Below are 14329 nucleotides of genomic sequence, written 5' to 3' on the forward strand. Positions count from 1 at the left end.
CTTTGCATCGTGCAATGTGGGTGGTGTGGTTGGAGCCCTTGCCGGTGAAGACCGAGGCAAAAAAGTCATTCAGCACCTCAGCCTTCTCCATGTCCTGGGTGACCAGGTCTCCTCTCTCCTTCCTGAGAGGGCCCCCGTCTTCCCTAGTCTTGCCTTTACCCCTGACGTACTTATAGAAGTTTTTCTTGTTGTCCTTGATGCCACTAGCCAGATTTAATTCTACCTGGGTTTTAGCCTGCCTAAGCTGGTTCCTGCTCACTCGGACAGTTTCTCTGTGTTCCACCCAGTAATAAAGGCTTGTTTGAGGGCACACAGCAAGATGCTGGCAACTCAGAAACTCTGAGCAACATTATTGGGGCTGACCGACGAGGATGGGATTCGAACCCATGCGTGCAGAGCACAATGGATTAGCAGTCCATCGCCTTCACCACTCGGCCACCTCGTCAGCATACTGATGTGTGATCCCTTTCAGCTGATTTTTCTGGTTGTTCAGTTTTCCTCAGATAGGTCAGAAATATATTTGTAGTTGATTCCAGGCTAAATTAATCCATGTCTGTAAATTGCTTTGAGATCCAAAAGCTACAATGCCCTTTTCTTGATAATTTAATTTTTATGTTTAATTTTCAGGAGGAAGATAAAACATTGCTTTTACAACATTTTTCTCCATATTTAAGCACAGGATTGCTCTGTTTTTAAAAGGAGCTTAACAGCTGAAATTCATCAGTCTTTACAAGTGTCTTAGAGCAATGCAGGTTCTGTAAGTGACGTTTCTATGAGGCAGGCTTTTCAGTGTGAGTCTGCAGATTTCACAAAGTCTTTTGTTGTTCCAGTGTCAAGGTCGTGCAGGCTTCCTAACTGACATGTAAAGAAATTCTGGCACATACAAAATCAACATAATAGTTGTCTTTGATGCCTTTAGGCAGTAGTAGTAGTTGGGTATAATTTTACAAGGCGGACAATCGTTCCATTGTGAAGTCTGGGAAGAAGGCCTTTCTTCAGTGCTCCTTCCTTCTTCTTATGATTATTGTTTTAATCTTGTGTTATTGTAGATTGACCTTCTTTTTCACTCCATATAATTATTCTGTCACCTATTGATATTGAAAAGCAATTTGTACGAGTATGGAATGGTATCTTCTACTTTGTCTTGTACGCTTGGGGAGAGCAAATAGTTTCGGACTGTCGCTGTATATTCATGATTGCATCTTTTTAGCTGCCCCATAACCAATCAGGAAAAAAAGAAAAAGCTGCCTTCTTTGCTGCTAGTGCTAATCCTGTTCATTAGCTGGCAAAGCTGATGAATGAGTGGTCTCTCTAGAAGATGAGCATTCTACCTCCCCAGCATAGACGGGGTGACCTGGTTATACTGGATGTGATGTGAGTGATGGCTCAGCTTGCTGCTGTAGTTCTAGTGTTGGATCAATGCTAACAAAGGGAGGAATGAAGAAGGGTTATAGATGCAATAATGATCTCACCAAGGGCTTTCAGGGAGTAAAGAAAAGCACAAGTTTACTTTCAGCACTTCTCACGTATTAAACTGATAGCTGAGTCACTTTTTCTTTAAACTGAGAATAAACAGTCTCTGTGAGTGCACTATGTACCTTGTCAGATTTACAGTTTTAGCCTCAGTCGCCTAAAGACCAACTCTTAAAAAACCCAACTAATCCAGCAGTAATCGTCCAAAGTGTTAGCTTTGTAATGTCTCAATAGGACACTTTTTACGTACAATTAATGCCCTAAAGTCAAGGCTATGTTTTACAAGATAAGAGCACTTGTGCCAAGTACATGTGTGACTCGCTATCTAGAATGCTCAGGAGATGATACATTTGTGGCCTAAAATGTAGGTAGTTTATAATAAACTGTTATCGCCAGATTCAGGAATCCTTACGTGTACACTGATTTGAATGCAATTATTTATACAACACATGCAGCAGAGAAAAATAAAGGCCTCTGTAACAGATCTACTCCATGATTAACAGACTAGATCTAGTTAGGATACATTTTAGGCATTTTCTGTGCTATTCAAATTTGATTAACAGCTCTTTCCAGCCTGTTATTTCTCCTTGTTGTCATAATACTTCTATTAATGTGGTTAGAATGAGCAGCTGAGATAATACTTTTAGCAGAAAGAGCATGGTGGTACCATAGTTGGTCTTAATTGTCTGCATTAGGTAATTTCCAGTGTAAAACAAGGAAAACATCAATTGGCACAGACTCCAGTAAAAACAGATACATGCCATTTCAGTAATTGTTCCAATTTGTAGAGGTTTATAAGGATACATTTATTGTGTGACATTCACATCTATTTCATGTTTGCAGTTTAAAAATAAATAGAATCCAATCCAATATCCTGTTACAAGCATCCTAATGGAATTAAATAAAAAGGTGAAAATAGCTTCCGGCGTAATTACATTGGGTGTCAAGGTATACTGGAAATGCTCTGTATAATTTGAAGGCCACAGAAGGAAATATGCCAAAAGCACAATAATTATACAATAAATTTCTTAAAATCATCTACATTACTGGTGCTGAGAAGAAAAAAAAATAAAAATCTAACCCCTCTGGCACTGTGAGGCCCAGAAATAATGGCTAGTTAAGTTTTCTTTAAAGGCAATTGCACAAGAATTGGGGATTAAGGCACTGGTTTATTGTAGTATCGTTATCACCAATGCTTTTTTCCCACTTTTATCTTCATGAGAGATAGGAGAGTAGAAACTACTTTGTGTAAATGACAATGCATAGGATACTGCCTGATCTATATATTCCAGAGAAATGTAAACCACATGAGATTGTATTTTTAAAGGTCGTAGGATGTGGCATGTCATATATGAAGAAACATGGTGAAGAAATCCCTAATTGAGACAAAGGTGCAATGAAAGATAGTTTGCATTCCTGTAATTAAGGGCCATTTATAACAAGTACTGACACGAGAATTAATTTAGATTGCCTTGGCAAGCTTTATCCTCACACGTCTTAGCTTCTGATCGCTGTGTTTTGTACTTGCCTCTGGGATCAAAAACCAAGCTATGGGAACCCCCAGTATCACATTAGCCTGAGAGGACTTCTGGATCCAGCAGCTTCATGGACTAGCAATATAATTGTTCTTTTTGGGTCTCTCATGCTTTCCCTGGGATTTCACAAGTATTTGCTGAGACCAAGGAAAACTTGCAAGGAAACCTGCATTATGTTCTAGGTCTCAGGAAAACTGGGCTGTGCTAATTATCTAACCTTTGTCCATTTTTTTAAAACTGATCCCATCTGCCTAAGTCCTCTCCACGCTGTCCCCTTCTGCTTTGCTCTTCTCTACTTCTGTCTGCATTTCTCCCCCCTCTCCTCTCTGTAGGTACAGCCAGCGAGAAAACCAAAAATACAAATCTCAGGTCCAGCAAGTCATTGCTGTGGACAGTGGACCTCTACTTTTCAGGCACACTAAGTACAAGGTCTCACTCAGGCTTTCAAATTCCAGCATGACCATGTCTGGTAGTGTGGGAATTCTCAAAAAAACCCAGAGAATGTAGATTTTTTGCTATAATAATTTGAGGGGCATCCAGTTACCAGCAGGCTATTTTGCTTTTATTTCTAAAATACAGCACCAATATAACAAAGGCTTTCTGCAATGTACCTTTTCTCTGCTTTCTTTAATGAGTAATTCATTACAGGTTTAAAAGGAATGAAAATAGCATTAATTAATTAGCATGCCAAGCTCTAAACTGAAACTTTAAATCTCTTTTAGTGTGTTAAGGTTGTGTCTGTTTTATACCTCAACAGAACTTGGAAGCATTGGTTAAAGCAATACAAAACACCTAAAAATTAGTTATAAAAAGAATTAACACTTTAGTTTAATTGGTTTCACCTTTGCATTTAGAAAAGCAATAGAGTAAAATTGTCACCTGTAATTACTGAAGTCTAATTTTGTTTACTAGTTAGATCATTTTCAGCTCATACTACCCGTCAGAAAGGAGAAAAATAGAAGAAGGTAAGCAGCATTTTAAAAACCAAATTTTATTTGAATGTCTATTTAAATAACATTGTGAATATTTGAATGCCTTTAGGATATATAATGGAGTTTATGAGACATTGTAGTGTTTAGTTTTAGTATTGGCTTTATTGGCCAGTAGTTCATTGTTAAGAATGACAAAGACCATTGTGTCGCATTTCCCACATTTTTTGTGTACCCTTTCCTCCACCATCTCCTACCTTAAAAAAAGTCAGTTACAGGCCTTGTTAGCAAAAGCAATGATAAAGCAGATAAAACAGATTCAGAAATTTAGTGCACTAAGGTCATGATCTTAAAAATCAGCTAACGTTGATTTCTGGAATTTTCAAACCTTCCAATGCAGCACAATTTCATCATCATCCAGGTTTGAGTTTTCCCTGTCATATGACCTGTAAAACTTAAATTAGAATATCCTCTACCAGAACTAAAAAGGTAAAATTTTGGGAACCTGAACTTTGCCACCCATCTCCTGCTGGAATCTGGATTGAATTGCAATTCAAAGAAGTTTTACTGGTAAATACTAAAAGGCATTTATTACTAAACAACAGACAGTTAAGTGTTGGACAGCCTCACTTTTTGGTCCCAAAGTAAGAAATAGTTGCCAAGACTGAGTTAGTGAAGGTAACGGTGCTTCAGAAGAGCAAGAGGAAGTTCTTTTGAATATCCTGTCTGCAAACGTTTACCTCTCACACAGAGTGTTGGGTACACTTTAACTTTTGCAAGTACCATCATCATTCATTAGCTATAATGGAGTCAGCCATCAAGCGATAGAACCCAAACGTGCTTCTCGTGAGGTTGTGAAATTCTGAAGGAGAGAATATATTGCGCTATTTACAACACTCTGCCTTCCTGAAACTTCAGACCTATTAATTTCCAAAGCACTGAAAATAATGTCTCTACTTTTCTCCCATCTGCTTCATCCAATAGATTTTTGGGTGCGGAATGCCGTGAAGCCTGGGTAATTACCTGACAGTCCTCAGCAACCAATTAGTTGTTACTATTTGTATTTTCCATGGTGATTTAAATGTTCCTGTTTTCTGATGGGTGTGGTGCCGTGCTCCTTGAGGTATTTGGGGATATACTGGTATGTGCTAGGTACTGGTTAGTAATCGATGAATATGATTGTTTCACACATGAGTCTTTGCATATGGTACTAGTAAGAACAGAATTTGATTTGTAGATTTTTATGTTCATTCTAATGCAGATTTCCTGTTTTGGTGAATGCTTTTCTCACTTATTGGTGAAAGGGCTAGCAAGGAAAGAATGAGTATCTTGGGTAAGAAGATTGGATTTTGTTTTGATTCCAATTTAGAGTATAAATTTTACAGAGTGAAGAGCCTGGGCATTTGTTTGTGCCGTGGGACAAGTCTTAAATGAGGCAAAACTAGTAACGGCTGTGGGATTTGCTGTGCTTCTGTGGTAAACTTTTCGAAAGTGTCTGAAGTACAGATCCTTTTAAATGAGAACACATTGTACTGCTGACCACCTGAAGCCTAGAGGAGGTTAAGTAGAGACAGGGTACCCCTGTAAGCCCATCCTGTTCCCAGGCTGTGCCACGTATGGTTCATGGTTGCACAGTACATAGTCCATGCGTAGTCTTAGCCTAGACATTCACTTTAATGACAGTTTAAATAGCAAAACATTAAAACTCATCTGAAGCTCTTCATTATCACCTGGCCCAGCGTTTAACTAATAGGTTTTCTCTACCACAACTTCTGTTTCTTCTGTCTCAGCTGCACCTTTGTACTCTAGCTGGTGTTAATAAGCTCTAATGCGAACCTGAGGGAAGAACAGCAAACGTGGGTGACTGGCTTGCCAGAGAAGCTATACTCTTATTTGGGAAGCCCTAGAAATTCAGTGACTCCTGATGTCCTGATCCAGGTTTTGAAATGCATGTATGTATCTAAAAATCACGTTACACTAGAGCTCCTTCTAGTCTGGCATACAGGCTCCCATATAGCGCTCGCTGCTGTGCTCCCTCAGTGTAAATCTCTGGTGCTTGTGTCCTGTATTCAACAGATTTCTTGGGGTATCAAGAAGAAGCAACCATTTTTAAAGGGTGGAGGTTTAAAGGAGTTACATGCTTAGTCTTACGCATGCTCCTATTGAAATATTTTGGCCAAAGCTTTTATTGTTCTTTCTTAGTGTTAATAAAATATAATAATAAAAAATCTGTTACTTTCATTGCAATACTTGCTCAAAGTGGAGGCATGCCAGCTCTTTATGCCTGAATCCTTGCTGTTGAAATATAAGCACTCTTCCATCTTTTTCCCCTTTCCAACTAAATTACACTGACTGTAGTGGTGTTTGTTAATCAGTTTTAAATTGTACAGGCACCATTGTCTCGTGAAACCCTGGCTGCGGATTCTTGCACTGGTACACTGGCAACCAGAAAGCTGACAGCTGGCCCTTTTTCAGGAAAATATAGTCGCATTTTCTGATCACTTGCTCCTATGTCTGTCTTTCTACATGTAAACAAAGGGACAGATTCGAGTCTCAGCTGCACCATTATAAATATGAGAATGTCAGTGGGTGTCAAAGGAATTCTTTTGAACTCAGAAGTGTAAATCGGCACATGTTCTGGTCATACAGTTAGTTTTAACATAAGGGGAGCAGCTGAAAACATTGCTTTTTGTGAAATAATCCTGCAATGGTTTTCTATTATTTCAAATATAACTGGATGCTTTATCAGATATTTCATGGTTGGAACTGGGATTGAATATCTGATGCAGAATTTAAAGTTTAGTGACAATTCCAATATTGATTTAGGGGGAAAAATGTTTCTCAGAAGACTATGTACCCATTCGTACGTTCATTCACACTTTTATCTTTGGATTAACATATAATATCCGGTTGGCTGACATATGATAACATGGTGCAAAGTAATTTTAAAATGTGGCTGTATGATTCTTCAGTATTTTAGTGTTTATTTCATTTCTGGTGAATGGCAGAAATGCCACTTTTAAGGGAAGCTCGGAACAGACTGAGTTCATTAAATGGGGCACTGGCAGTGAAGTGAACCCCTCTTTCCTTCATGTGGATTTTATCCATACTTACAGGAGAGTTCTTATTTTTTACTTACACACCAGAACACCGCAACAAAGATGTCTGTTGCATATTCTTCATTCATTTTGCATGCAGATTTTGCATATGATATCAAAACGCAGGTCATATAATACATGTACTAAATTGCAGTGCAAAACAGTTATGAGAATGCAACCCTCAGAGCAGGTTTCAGGGCACATCATTTGTTTTAGAGCCCTATCTAAGTGCCTAAATAAATGCTTGACTTTTCGGAGCTTCCGAGGAGACCTAATTTGCTTTGAAGTCATGGGAAACTGCAGACAGAAACTGATAAAGCCGAGGACAAAACTAACATCGTTTCCTGACTTAATTCAATTCTTCAGCCACAGGACTGTCCTTTTGTTTGTACTGTCACACAATCAGAGCCGAATGTATTAGATGGAAGTGTTGCACCTGCATAAATTAAAAAATGAAAGGTGTTTCACAATTCTCTTAATCGTGCCATGGCCTGCTGTATGTTTTTGTGTTTTCCTGTATTTTGCTTGCTTATAAGGCTGGTCTGTGACAGCCTTCCTCATATGAATGTCACTTTTTTTCTGCAAGAAGTCCCATTGATTTATAAAGAAAGGGTGGACAGTGTGGATTTTACCAGTTTAAAATAAGCAGTATCATGGAATACACACGTTGGAGGAGATAGGGGTGAGAGATTTACAGCTAATTCATCGATCTCCTAAATGTGGTATAGAATAATTTCAGTACTTTATGGAGAGATCTGTACTTTGCTTTTTTATGAAAAGAATTCCATCATTTTCTGTGGAAGATATGTCACTTACTGGTAATCTTATAGGCAGAAATAGATTGCAGTCTGTTGAAATAAGGAAATGAGCATTAGGCATCAAAGTACTTTTTTTAAATGGAGACTTAGAGAGAGGGCGAAAGGGCATTGATGATAACCAAATGCTGGTGTGAAACCTGTCTTCAGGAGTAGAAGAGTGACCCAGGAGTGGCATTTAGCAAGTGCTGCTGTTTGAGTGTCTTCATGAATTGTGACAAAAAAAGCACTGTCATTTTGTTATCTTTGTGGATTCTATCTATGGCACTTGGTAATTTAGGGTTAGATGAATTTCGTGCTTTAAATCAGAGATTCAATCTCATGCCTACTATAGAGCAGAAATTTACATTTGATACAAAGAGCAGAGATAAACAAGCTTTTTCTTGTTGTGTGTTACAAAACAACTGCATTAAAGGAATTGTATTCAGGCTGTAAAGTCCATATCTGAAAAGTTTGGAAGTGCCGAAGTAAAGACTGCAGGTGCACGTATGTGCTTGATCTCTTCCTTAGATCATGCTGCTCGCTTGCTAGCCAGGATGCACGCTGTGCAGAAGCATTTAGTGCTAGATCCAGCTCTCCTAAATTCTCAGTCTACACTGAATACTGCTAAATCCTACAGAGCAATCAAGCTGTCTCCATGCTAGTGCAACTTAAGCCAAAGTGTGTTAGGTTTGGCCTGCAAATTCTTGGTTGCTCAAGCAACTAAAATGCTGAGAAGCACCTTGTGGGGAAGAAATGCACCTATTCTGTGCTAAAGTTCCATTGCCATCTAGGTTTACGGGGAGAGTTGCCTAAATTCAGGTAATGGAGTGGCTTCTGAAGATGGAAGTTGAGCCTAGAAAAAGGGTTCTGGGTATTTGCAGCTTGAAGAAGTTGGGACCTACACGCATCACTGAAATGTGATGATTCCAGAAGGTAACTTTGCAATGAAAAAAGCAGAAAAAATATTGTGGTACAACATGATATAAAAAGGCTGGGAAATCAGCATTTGTTTAGGATGACCAGGTCGATGATTTACGACTCGGACTACAATTTAAACAGTCTCCCAGAAGCTGTCACTCATGCATATCTATTTTCAAATTGGAGTTTAAAAATTTGTGATGATTACATCGCTGTATGTTTCAGGTATTTTATCTGAGTTTAAAACTAGTAAACCAGCATGAAGCTGTGTGACTGAAACTAATCGCATCTTTGCTTATTACATGATTTCTTTAACAGTTAATGTTATTTAGACTAAAACAGACTGTGAAATAATATCCAGCAAAGAGTTTCAAGCAGATCTACATTAAAAAATCATATTGCAGGCTTGTGCATCATTTGTATCAAAGTCTACTTCTCCACGATGTCTCAAACTGGACATCCAGCAGTTTGAGTTCTACTTACCGAGTTCTTGATTATTCTTCTCTTTCATTTCATTTTATTAATAATCCTAAAATAAGTATTGCTAAAATAGAAGCTTGGTGTTTGTCCCTGGTTGCTTCGTATGTATTTGTTCTTACCAGTGAACAGTTTTTATTACCCTGTCTGTTGTTCTCATACTCTTCCAAGTTCATGCCTTGCTGCTATGATTTTCTGCTAATTTTCTGCCTTGCTTCTCATATCCTGGAAAAGTATGTTGCACCACTTTTCCCCTTAGCTAACCTAACCTTCCATTTCACATCTCTGATAGATTTTAATTGCTTTTGGTGATATTTGAGTTCATTTTACAAAGCTCCTTACAAGGGATATTAATTGCAATAAAAAAATCCCAGTGTACCAGTTTGACATAATAATCTATAATGCTTCAATGGGTTTATAAAGAATACTGAAAATATGAATGCTGGCATGACCTACATGTGAGACAAAAGCTATTCCCTTAGGGAATAGAGATAATTTGCTTTTGTCTCATACATTATGCATTTCCTCTTTTACACCCCATTTCCATGAAAAATATTTTTTGTTATGTATCAAAGAGTTGTTAAAGTTGTGAGTGGAGTATTAGGCTGGGTTTGTTGGGATGTTAACATTCTGCTAGGATTTCTGCAGTCTCGGTTCTTTGTTTCCTATTACCTATTCATAATTTCTATTGGTGGTCTTCAGTGCTTTTCTCCCAGTAGAGTTTTCTGTTTCTTCTTTTATTCTTTGAGGAGTGAGTGCTGCCGATTCCTTTTTGTTGGGGAAGATCCACAGAAATAGGAAACTTTATAAACAAAAAATATACTGTAAATGTTTCATTGCTGCAGCCATGCCAGTAATTAATGATTAGCCACATTATGTTAAAATGCAAACATTATTTAGTTCTCACTGACCTCTCCAAAACTGATGGATTGACTCCTTGACAGGCAGAGAACAGGGTTGGCTTCTTATAAAGTACTGCGTTGTCTCTTCAGACACTTTGCAGAATTTGTGAGCAGAACTTGTAGTTACGGGAATAGTTCAAGGTACAAAGGCTATTCAAACCCTATAAGCAAGAAATCATCTTTGCCACAACACTTAAAGGTATTGTCCCTTTATGACAACTGAGTTGATAGGGATGGAATTTTCAGCTAATTTATACTGAAGTTAAAAAAGATAAAGATCAGCACTGTGCTAATTTGTTAGTGTCTTCTCTCGTTTGTTGCATATTGCTTTCCTTTTTCAGATTGTAAAATGAAAGAAATTGGAGAAGGGTCTTTGAAGAGGTTGTAAATCTCTAATTCTGCATCCGCTGGTCTTCTGAATAGACATGTATTATATGTATTAAATAATAGAGAAGTAGACAGTTTTCTAGATAGGAATATGCCGCTGACCTCTATAAGGGAAGCATGCTATAGTAGGTTTCTTGTTTGTCTTTCTGAAGGTACCTATTTATTTAATAGAAAGTTTTGGTGATGTGCCTCCAAATGAAGTTTTTAATTTAAACCCTCACCTATACCTCACCCCCTAGGATACTGGTATGAAAAATAATGCATGAAAAATAAAATACTACGTAACAATTTGGTAAGCTCAGCACACAGGTGATGTTCAGGTGAGCCAACTCCTCCTGAGTGTCTCTCCAGTTTACTAATTGCTGTGTTACGTATTTCATGGACATTAATCTTCTTTTAGAAAATTGTGTTTATGGTGTACTTGTTCTTAGGTTGTTTATCATTCGTCATTTTGCAGACGGGATACCAGTATAACTGGCGTATATAACTGGACTGAAAGACATTGAGGATTTCATTTTTGTTCTAGTATTATTTGACAATATTCATCTGGATCTCTTATTTGCATATTTACATTTTTATATTAATAGGCAAGTATTTTTTTTCGACTGTCAGCAAAAAGAGGTATTTATGTCACTTTACCTTGTACAACCATATTTATAGCATCTAATTTACCACAGAGGTATTGAGTTTGATCATTATTCAAATCACAGTATGACTTACTTTGTAGCAAAGGGCCCAAATGGGTTGTTATTACAGTGCCGTTGGCTAACATGAATGCTTCAAAATATATCGCTTGTGTATTAACCAGAACATGAGAGAAAACACTGGATCATCGGCTTGCTGTGTAAAAATACAGGAGCAGCAACCTGACAGTGTGAGGGAAGAGCGGAATCAGCAGAGAGCAGCCTGTAAGGTTGTCAGACTCTGAATAATGTTTGAATGAGTGTGAAGCAGGAATATTGTTAGATGATGCATGTGATGTACAGGAGCCTTCTGCCACTTATGGCATGGAAATATCGCTTTTCTATCAGATGAGTTACTGTGTGTGTCTAAACCCTGAATATCATTCATCTGCACCGCGTTGTGTTAGCTGTGATGTGCTGTATTTCCTGCCTCAGAAATTCTGATTAATATTTTAGTAGGGTTTTTTTTTTGGTAGCTGAAGTTCAGGTTTTAATTATTTTTTTTTTTTTTTTTTTTTTTTTTGTCTTTTAGGCATTGCCTGTTCTGGCTAACTTTATGATTGGGATTATGTGAGAAAAGCTAATGGGGGAATAGCAGCCACTTTTCCTCTTGTGAGAATTACTGCAGTACTTAGAGTGGCTAAACAAGTTATATTAGAGAAATTCTTTTCTTTAAGGGCTAATCCTGATTGGCAGCGCTAACCTCTAACAAGGTGTTAAATGCTACAGATTCCTGTTAACTTCAGTGGGAATAGTGCCTTTAAATTGCACTGGAGCACTGGATGCAGAAAATCTGTGGTGTTTATGATCAGGAAGGCATATCACTGCTTTGTCCTTTTTACTGTTGAAGATGTGAAATTCTTATTGAAGGATGTATTCTGTTCCCAAGGGTGTAATTCTACTGTTGTGGTGGGTTTTTTTTAACTTGTTCAAGATTCTTGTTACTGCATAATCAGTCATTTTAACTATGCGTTTCTGATGTATTAGTCTCTTTAGCTGTTGCGTATGTCTGTTCCCCTGTGCTTTTTCACACGTCTCCATATTCTTGAACATCCTCTTTCCTTTGATGCCTAGCTTGTTCTCATTCTTATTAAAACTTTGTCAACATTATTACAAGTAATCTATAATCCAGCCCTCTCTTCTTGCTCTTGGCAATTAAAACACAAAGGAAAAACAGACCCCATAAAATAAAACGGACACGAAACAAATGATATGATATACTCACTTGACAAGCAATCACCTCTAAAGAAAAATATTCCCTCTATTATTATCTCTTGTCCTTTCTTATTCCCCATCATGCCTGTTGTGATTATTTATGGTTATTATGACTTTCAAATCCTTCAGCTCCTGTCTACATGAAAATAGGGGAGATTTTCAAAGGCACAAATGATGGATACACACCCAGTTCTTATAGAAAAGATTGATTTCTGCTCCTTATGAGTACACAAACAGCATGAGCACGTGCAACTCTTTCTCATTGTCAAGAGGGATTTTGCTGGTTTGAGACACTGAACTCCAAGAAGATCCCAGTAGGAGAGTAGCCCCCCCTATGGCTGTGATCAGTATCCTTTGTTAAAGCCAGTTTGTTACTATAGTTTGCCCATAAATATATGCTCTTGTGTTTATGTAGGTGTCATGACTTGACGCCTACTTGACTCAGCTGGCAACTAAGCACGATGCAGCTGCTTGCTCACTTCTCCCCACAGGGATGGGGGAGACAATTGGAAGGGTAAAAGTAAGAAAACTCATGGATTGAGATGAGAACAGTTTAATAGGTAACACAAAATCCACACACGCAAGCAAAGCAAAATAAGGAATTAATTCACTGCTTCCCATGGGCAGGCAGGTGTTTAGAGCCATCCTCAGGAAAGCAGAGCTCTATCACACGTAATGGTTACTTGGAAAAACCAATGCCATCACTCCGAATGTCTGCCTCTTCCTTCTTCCTCTTCTTCTTCCCCCAGCTTTATATCCTGAGCATGATGTCATATGGTATGGAATATCCCTTTGGTCAGCTGGGGTCAGTGTCCTCTCCCAACTCCTTGTGTCCCCCCAGCCCACTTGCTGGTGGTGTGGTGTGAGGAGCAGAAAGGGCCTTGACACTGTGTAAGCACTGCTCGACAGGGACTAAAACATCCCTGTGTTATCAACACTGTTTTCAGCACAAATCCAAAACACAGCCATGTACAAGGTATTATGAAGAAAATTAACTCTGCCTCAGCCAAAACCAGCACAATAGGCCCTACTGACAACAGCAGCGTGAGGACAGGAACACAATGTCTACCCATACAACTCCGGTGAGATATTACTACTATATCTCACTTTTATTTTTAAGTCATCTGAACTACTGCTCATATCTATCCTATCTTCCTTTTTTTCTATGCTGTGCAGTAGTCTTAAAATTTCCCTGGTAAAATGCCTCATTCTAGTAAATCTAGCTCTGAACAGAAATCTAATTTGTTGTTGATGATGGTTAACAGGGTTACCTTAGGTGTTGTGAAGCATTGCTAGATGTGGAAGTTACGACCCTAGGGGTTTTTTTGTTCAGCTCAGTTTGACTAGCCAACTAGCACTCAGTGCAGGAGACAGGACCAGGGTTGGAGGTGACTTTCAAGTTACAATTATGTTGTCATGACCTTGGGTCAGTTAGGGCAGGTTTGCTCCCCAGAATTATCTGAAACAGTTTCCAATCCACTTCTACGCATCCTGTGCTCACAGGATACCTTCTCGGAAAGCCATCAAATTTGCCTCATGGGTACGTTCTTTTCTCCAGTCCTATTAAATGCAACTGGAAAGAACTCCTGTTAATTTTCAAACTCCGACCCAGGAGGTTTAATTATACAAGAAACTGGACAAATGGGAAGAAGTGTAATGGACAGTCACAGAACTGAACGTCTGCCAGCACCTTCCCTTGAAATGACATTTCCATTTAGAGGCATCCAGTTCCAGAATGTCGTACAAGTCATACAAGAGTAGGCACTGTTAATAAGTAGGTGGAGTAGAGGTACAACTTCAGAAAACATTGTTCCGAAGAGCAGCATTTCAGCCCTATGTCTAGGTGTGCTTGAAGGTGGGCCGCTGTGTATATGTGTAAATAAATGTCAAAGAGGAATAAACTATGTGACATCTG

At 38.5% G+C, this 14329-nt stretch overlaps 1 non-coding gene across 1 annotated transcript; it reads right to left on the reverse strand.

Moving 5' to 3' along the window:
* Positions 1-363: 363 nt before the first annotated feature.
* Positions 364-445, reverse strand: TRNAS-GCU (transfer RNA serine (anticodon GCU)). Its single transcript has one exon. It is a non-coding gene; the product is annotated as a tRNA-Ser (tRNA).
* Between the last annotated feature and the right edge of the window lie 13884 nt (positions 446-14329).

Source organism: Larus michahellis, chromosome 5 (assembly GCF_964199755.1).
Source record: "Larus michahellis chromosome 5, bLarMic1.1, whole genome shotgun sequence".
NCBI lineage: Eukaryota > Metazoa > Chordata > Aves > Charadriiformes > Laridae > Larus > Larus michahellis.